This window comes from Jaculus jaculus, chromosome 1 (assembly GCF_020740685.1).
Source record: "Jaculus jaculus isolate mJacJac1 chromosome 1, mJacJac1.mat.Y.cur, whole genome shotgun sequence".
NCBI classification, from domain to species: domain Eukaryota; kingdom Metazoa; phylum Chordata; class Mammalia; order Rodentia; family Dipodidae; genus Jaculus; species Jaculus jaculus.
Window position 1 is genome coordinate 274,341,532 of NC_059102.1, and position 8,378 is coordinate 274,349,909.

The window sequence follows — 8,378 nt, forward strand, 5'->3', positions numbered from 1 at the left end:
AAATGGACTGTGTGCCCATACAAATACATTAAACCTCAGAGTCACCCATCTGGCTTGGGACCATTATCACCATATGACAGAGGTCTGGTGGACAAAGAAGTTTAGACAACTTTTCCAAGGTGACACAGCTAGTGAGTGGCAAACGCTTCAGGTTCAGAGACCATTCACGGAACGCACAGTAGGAACCCAGGTACTCCAACACCCCAACTCCACCCAGCTCTCCACCTGATTCACGAAGATGTAGTGGCAGAGCCTAGAGAAGCCGTTAAAGGCATTCTTCCAGACACACAAGTAGAGGCACAGACATGGACTCCAGGAGCACAGCTTTGATGTTGTCCAGAAGCCCGTCACTGTAGTGATCTCCAACAGATATAAATAGCCCCAGGTGCAGCGCTGGCCAGACCACCACTAGTGGCAGGAAGCCTCTGGGCCCCCCATCAGCTCCTTCTCCTGTCCAATCTCGCCCATGGACATAACCAGCAACGAGTGGCTGATTGGTGGTACCAGCAAACCAGCTCCAGGATTCATCCTCATGATCAGCCTGCATGCTCAGAGTCTGCCAGGCCCTACTCTGTGCTTCTGAAAGGTCAGCTGTCTGCCATTATCTGGAAATCAAGGGAAAGAAAATACTGGTGAGTCCCAAGGTTTCTCCATTTTGCTCTGGCCAAATCTCTCCAGGAGTCTACTCAGTTCCCACTGAGAAGCAACCTGTGGGCCAGATGGACTACTGGACACGCAAGAGCCCATCTTACTACAATAGGGCCTGGGGCCCATGAACTGTCCTCTGCCCACATATTCTGATGTTCATTCCTTCAGTCTCATCACTGTTGAAAACCACCCAGCACATGACTTTCACATTCACAGGAAGCCTAAGATAATCAAGGTACTTCATTCATCCAAACTACGTTTAAAGGGCTGCAGAAATGGCTTAGCGGTTAAGGTGTTTGCAAGCAAATCCAAAGGATCCCAGTTCAACTCTCCAGGACCCATGTAAGCCAGATGGACAAGGGGGCACATGCATCTGGAGTTCATTTTTAGTGGCTGGAGATCCTGGCAAGCCCATTCCCTCTCTCTCTTTCTCTCAAGTAAACAAACAAATAAATAAAATATATTTACAAATGGTGCTTAGAAGCAAATGTTTTTCTTGTGGTTTGCAAATACATGTCTTAAAATTTTTGTTTCAAGAAACAGCCAATTAGGTTTATCAGATGTCACACAGTTGCCTGAACAGTCTTCTAAATGAATAAAACCTGCCATTCCTTGAATCCTGCCCCACCCCACCAACATCTGTCGTTGTATGTTATGAACCCCTTCTCTAGGCATTTCTGCTACAGGACTATCGTGTAACAGAATCAACATGCCTTGCCACCCAGTGTATTTACAGAACTAAACAAGAAATGTAGCTGTATTAAGTCAAGGTTCTCTAGAGGAACAGAACTGATAGAATGGAAAATTATTATAAAGGGGATTTGTTAGATGACCTTACAAGATAAAGGCTGGGTGTTCCAATGATGGTTGTCTTCGGGCTGAGAGAGTCAGAGAACACAGTAGCTGTTCAGCCCTTGAGGCTGGGTTCTTCAGTAGTCCCAGTCTTGCATTGCCAGCCTGGAGTATTCCTGGAGAGACATTGGTCTTCAGTCCCAATTGGAATGCAAATAAAGCTGGGTCCCATTGTCTGAGATTAGCAGCTACCATGTAGATAGGTACACACACCAACAAGTAGCACAAGCACCCAGAGAAAAAGGCACAGTGCTCCCCTTTGGTCTTATTTCCGCTCACAATTAATCCTTCCCGTAAATTCCCTCACAGACACACCCAAAAGCTTTCTTACTTGATTCCTAATCTGAGCAAGTTGACAACCTACCCCCCCGACCCCAGCATCTGACTGACCTCCTCTGAGCCCTATTGAGTTATCACCCTGGAGGGCAGTAGCATCTCTGTAAAGTGAGGATGTTGGGTCAAGCCCCTAGCTTGGCTATCTCAGCTGTTGTCCCAGGACCCCTGCACTTTTCTGGATCATCCCTGTATCTAGCAGATCTGTAGTCTTTCCCGAAGTCATCATTTGGGTCATCCCTGGGGACACAGGAACTGAGGCCCTTGTTTAAAGGCAGTCTTCAGTCCCAGTGTAGACCAGGGCCTCACCCATAGAAGGGTGGGTCCCGGAGTCTCAAGGAAGCCTATTTGTCATGGACAGCAGAATTCTTTTACATAAATTCTGATAGTTCATCTCTGCTTTGAAATTGACTTGTCCAAAATCTGACCGTGAGTGCACATGGTGGCCACAAGGGGGCAGCAGAGACAAAGGCTTTATCTTAAATTCTCTGACTGCAAATGGAACTGGAGGCCAACCCTGACATCAGTGGTTTTTATGGTCTCCCCTAAAAGGAAAAAAAAAAAAAAAAAAGAAGAAAGAAAGAAAGTGAAAGAAAAGGAAGTAGCTACTTTTCAGACCACTCCTGTATTGGGTTACAGCTGAGAACTATTGAACTGAACCTTTGTGACCAACATCATGATCACACGAAGGCTGTTAGGAATGCAAAGCCACAGGACCCACCCCAAACCTGCTGGGTCCAGTTTTTAAGAGATTCTTGAGAGGATGCATGTATCTGCTAAGGTTTGGGGGACTTCTGCCCCAGTTACCAAACAGGCACTGGGTAGGGTCAGGGGTCTGTGTCGGACCTGCAGTAAACATGCAGGAGTTCAAGCCCAAGGGGAAGAACCCGTTTGCTCAATGGCACTGGCCAGGGATTGGAAAGGATGGCCCAGACCTCAAAGACACTGACTCCTAGTTCCATGTTCTTTGCCCCTCAACACCACCAGAGCCAAGCCATGGCATGGGGTTGCATTGATTGGTATCAGGAGCTTGGCATGGTCTTATATAGTCAGCCTGTTTCCTGCAGGGAGCCCAAGGAAAGCTAAGACACTGCCCTGGCCAAAAGCGCATCTGTGGTCAGGTATGACTCAGGACAGACACATGTGAGAGGCAAAGTACAGCCTGTCCCTGGGGCCGCCACTGCAGAACCACCTCGAAACCAGAAATCCAGAGGTGGGGAAAAACATGAGCATGGACGGGGGCTTGGAAGACTACCTGACGTCTGGACTTGTGCAGCAGTGAGTTAGAGTTCAGTAAAGGAGAATGAATGGTGTTCACAGGAAAGGGGTTGGGATGACCTGGTGTGGATTGGGCCATGGGATAGAGGTTCGAACACAGAAAAGGCTCTGACGTCAGACACAGAGACTCAATGCACAGCCAGGACTGGGAGCCACAGGGAGCCATGTAAGGTGCTTGATTTGGGGAGGTATGAGAATCTAGGTCTTAGAAAAACCTGTTGTGTTGGTCCTGTACATTAGGTGTGACCCAATAGAGGATGCAGGCGCTCCTACCCTGCAAGTTCACGGAAGACACGGTTCAAGGCTTGCTTGCTCGTCTCAAGATCACCAGTTTTGCCTTCTGGAAAATGCCCTGCCCATGACCATCTTTCTAAAGAAAACCAGACTGTAACCCAAGAGCTGTTCATACCTGTGGTCCAGAGCAAAAAAGGAAATTAAGCTCTACTCTTCTGACATCTAGCTTGTTGTTGGGGGTGTTGTCCGTTTTCCCTGCTAGGACTACAGTGAGAATTGTCCATGATCATGTATGTTACGTACCTGGCATTGAGTTAATACATGAAGTTATGGTGAGTCTTTTACATAAAACCTGCCTTTCCAGGGCAGGGCTTCGCTGACTTTGCACTACCTTGGTATTCTCTGTGTTCATCCTTGAGTTTATCCTTCAACTTCTTCCTGGCCCTAATTAATGACAACATTATTTATTACTTATGTATTATGCTTTATAGATAGGAATTCATTTAACCCTTGCAACGATGCTTTGACATTAGTGTTTCTCCAATTTAAAGGTGAGAAAACACAAGGACCAGATGAGTGTGGAGGCACACACTTGTAATCCTAGTGCTCAGGAGGTGGACGCAGGACAATCAGAAGCTCAGGGTCATTCTTGGATACATACAGAAGTTCAAGGGGGTTGGAGAGATGGCTCAGCAGTTAAGCGCTTGACTGTGAAGCCTAAGGACCCTGGTTCAAGGCTTGATTCCCCAGGACCCATATTAGCCAGATGCACAAGGGGGTTCATGTGTCTGGAGTTCATTTGCAGTGGCTGGAGGCCCTGGCAGGCCCATTCTCTCTCTCTCTCCCTCTATCTGCCTTTCTCTCTTTATCACTTTCAAATAAATAAATAACTAAAAATAAAACAAAATTTTCAAAAAAGAAAAAGAAGAGTTTAAGGCCAGCTTAGACTGTGTGGGACCTTGCTTCCCCCCCCCCCCAAGAAATCCACAGGGTGTCTGGAGAGATGGCTCAGAGGTTAAAGGTGCTTCATTGCAAAGCTCATGGCCTAACATCCACATAAAGCTGGATACAAAGTGACATATGTGTCTGTGATCCCAGCATGGCTATAATGGGAGGCAGAGCCAGGAGAGTCTGGAAGCCTGTGGATCACTACTCTGGCCCACATGCACTAGAAGAACCACATAAGACCCCGTCTTAAGCAAGGTGAAGGGAGAGAACAAGCACCCTGAAGCCCACACACGTGCAGTGGCATGCACACACAACACGCGCACAGCACAGTGCACACACTTGAGCATAAAGGAATTTGGCGACTGACACAAACACACCTCTTTTCTTACAGCCTCCTAGATAAGACCGCTCAGGACTCTGTCTTGCTCACTTCATGACCTCAGGGAACCTTTTCTTTCCCATAATTCATTTTCAGTTGTGGGAAAAATCTCACATTTTTTTGTTCTGAGTGTTCTCCTTGGACCAACAAACCTACATTTCTAAAGGCCAGTGGATTAGATCTGCATGATGTCTATCTTCCCCTGAACCTCAGGCTGCCCCAACTTCTAGCCCCTAACACTAATGAGCCTCAGGCAGCTCTTCCCCAACCCCTCCAGTAGGGAATTAAGTTCATTCTGCCAGAAGTTCATTATGGTTATGCTGGTCTGGCTCCTAGTGGCCCTGTTGGTCTCCTGCCCTGGAGTGTAGTGGTATCCTTGGGAGAAGGAATATTTTCAGAGCCTCTAGGACCCAAGTACAGATACAGGACTTACCTCTTTCCTAAACCAGCATCTCTAAAAAGTTCCCCTGCTGTTTGCATAGTCCTACTAGTCCAAACTTCTCCAACTGTCTCCTTAACCTCCAACAGTCCTCTCTGCTTATAACCACCTCTCAACTGCCTCTCTTCCTGAGCATTCCGACAGACCAACTGCTCTTCCCGTTCTCCAGTGGACTCAGACTTGCCACTGAGATTTAGCCACTCTCTGCTTCCTACTCCAATTCCTCCCCAGTGTATGCCTTACCCCAATAAACCATAAACTCACCAGGGGCAAAAATTGCATCTCCTTATTTTTCATCTCCACAATAACTGGCACAAAAATGTTACTAAATATAATCTAGGTGAATTAATTTGGAGATTTGGTTAAAGCAAAAGTGTATCTAATTGACAGGTAGCATTCCAGTTGTTAAAAAAAAAAGAATGTTTTCTGAAGCAGAGACATAAAATTATACCTATAGCCTAGCCCCTTGCCAAGTACACATTACATTGCCATGATTTTATTATGTTTCTACTGAAATGTGTTAACTGCATGTTCAAATATTTCATGAGTGAATGAATGAAAATATGTTGAAGTTCACCTAAGCCAAAGGAATTTATACTTAGAGGAACAGGATATTTACACATGTTATGTATAATAAAATTATATATTATATACAATAAAAGGGTGGCATTAAATTGTCAGCAATGGATGTCTATACACTGGAGAGGTTGCTCCTTCTAAAAAGCTGGATGCCTCACCAGCCCCAGTGAGGCATAGAAAGCCTAGAAGATCCCTAGAGAGTTACTGATATGGACCCCTACTGAAAGGCCAAAGAAGCTGGAGTCTGGTCCTGTCACCACAGGATCCCAGCAGCAGCAGTAGTGACTCAGAAGGAAGAAGAGAAGGCAGACATGATTATACTGTCTTCCCAGAAGTTCACTGTGGTATCAGTCTTTGCTATTACATATTATATGTCATGCCAATATTTTACTGGTATCTTACATTGATATTCATAGGTGATATTTATTTTTCATTTTCTTATTGTATCAATGGCACAAGGTTTAAGTATCTATGTTAGTTTTGTCTCAATAAATGAAGTCTTCCCATTGTTTTCAGTATACTGTAATAGTTGGTAGATGATTGGAACTATCTGAAGTTTTACTAGAATATTTATGTGCAAGTGCCTATGCTTGGGCTTTACTTTTTCAATGGCTTTAAATTTTTTATGGTAAAGCATTTCTAACATAAGCAAGAAGTAAAATAGTATGATGAACTTCCACTACCTATCATTCAACTTCAGAAATTGCCAATATATTACCAAACTTGTCTATATCTCATCCCCTACCCACTGCCAATTATTTTAAATGGCTTTGTGATTGAATAAAAATATAATAGAATATCATGTATCCATAAAATAATGAAATATTGGAACAATTTATCTCAACACTCATCTGTTTAGGCCTGTGGTAATTGGTCCAGTGATGGCAACTGGGTCAATGGCTAATAGCCCACAACATTTGTCCATATTCATGATGAGTTTGCCCCTCAATCCCAAACCTTTCTTCAATGGACTAATAGGAAAGTCAGTGACAGTGAAACTTAAGTAGAAAATTAAGTACAAGGATTGGTATCTGCAGATGGCTATATGACCATGCATCTTGCAAATACAGAAGAATACATAGATGGGGCCTTGTCTGGGCATCTGTGTAAAATTTGAATGAGGTGTAATAATATTATTTATATCAAAGGTGTTTAAGAAGAAGGAAAAGTGAAAAAATAGCATCTTGTTTGGGATATTTTAATATACATCTAGCAATAAGGATTTGTTTAATTTTTAAAAACATGCGATATTGTTACATGCTATAATATTAATGAATCTTGAAAGCATTATACTGAATTAAAGAAATCAGTTCCAGAATACTTACTTACATTGCAAAATTCCATTTATTGCAAATGTCCAAATAGGCAAATCTATAAAGATAGGAAGTGGATTTGTGGCTGCCTGGGAGCAGAAAGAAAGCAATGAGGAGTGACTACTAATTGGAAAGAAGTTTCTTTGGGCAATGATGAAAATGTTCTAAAATTGATTGTGGTAAGTTTGCATTACACTGTGAATGCTATAATTAGGATATTAAGTATTCCCCAAAAGGTTTATGTGCTAAAGGCTTCGTCTACAGCTGGTATCAAAAGGTGACTGGACCACACAGGCAGTAAGTTTATCAAGGGGTTGATGCATGGATGGGTTGACAATTGTATGGCATTACTGGGAAGTAGTGGAAACTTGGAGGTGGAACCTAGCTGGAGCAAGTTGTCCCCAGCCTCATCAGTGTTGTGTTTGCTTGCTACCCTGAGAAGAATACCTCTATTCTAGAATATCCTCCCACCACTTTCTACCTTGGCTCAGGCCTAAACAGATGACCATGGACTGATGAAAGTGTGAGTCAATATAAACTTGTTCTCTTTAAATTGTTTGTCTCAGGTACTTTGTCACAGTAATGAAAGATAACACTGTAAACATACTAAAAACCACTAAATTGTAAATGACAGTGAATGAACTCTATCTGGGACCTATGTCTCAATATGGAGCTGTTTTAAAGGGGGAAGACACATTGGGAAGAATTAACATGCAATGTGAATTAATGAGGGCGAATGTTGCCTCAGATGAAAAATAGGTGGAACTTGGTAGCTCTTTGTACATTTAGGATTATGCCACACCTGGCATTCATGTACACTCATTCCAGGTCTCTATACCATGGGCTTTTAACTCCATGTAACTGAAAAAGAAACTGCTAAAGGCAGTAAAACCAGCCATTGTTGCCCCAAACAACAATCTATCCAAGACTGCTTCTTCCCATGGAAATCATTACTAGCAAGGCTCAAAGAAACATATTTTGGAAGCTGGGGAAATGGATCAGTGGATAAAGTATTTGCCTTACAAGCATAAGAATTGAATTTGGACTCCCGGTACCCATAAGAAATGTTAGACATGGTGACACACACTAATCCTAGCATTAGGGAGGCTGAGACAGGTTTTGGACCAGTGAGAAATTCTGGCCTAACCCAATGTAGAGATCAATAGATAAAGACCTCTGGTCTTCACATGTACACACAAACACATACACGCACCCTTCCTAACACACACACATATGAACATGCATACACATAAGCAAGAAACCAAGTTTTTCAATTGACTGGTATAACTTCTGACATGCTTGTAAATTATTTATAGGAGATTTGCTTTAATGTTGGCAACAGTAATATCTTTGTTACGGGACACTTATGATGTTC

At 43.3% G+C, this 8,378-nt stretch overlaps 1 pseudogene; it reads left to right on the top strand.

Annotated features, from left to right (window-relative positions):
- The first annotated feature begins 6,622 nt into the window (after positions 1 to 6,622).
- LOC123455099 lies at positions 6,623 to 6,870 on the top strand (annotated as a pseudogene).
- Positions 6,871 to 8,378: the final 1,508 nt, after the last annotated feature.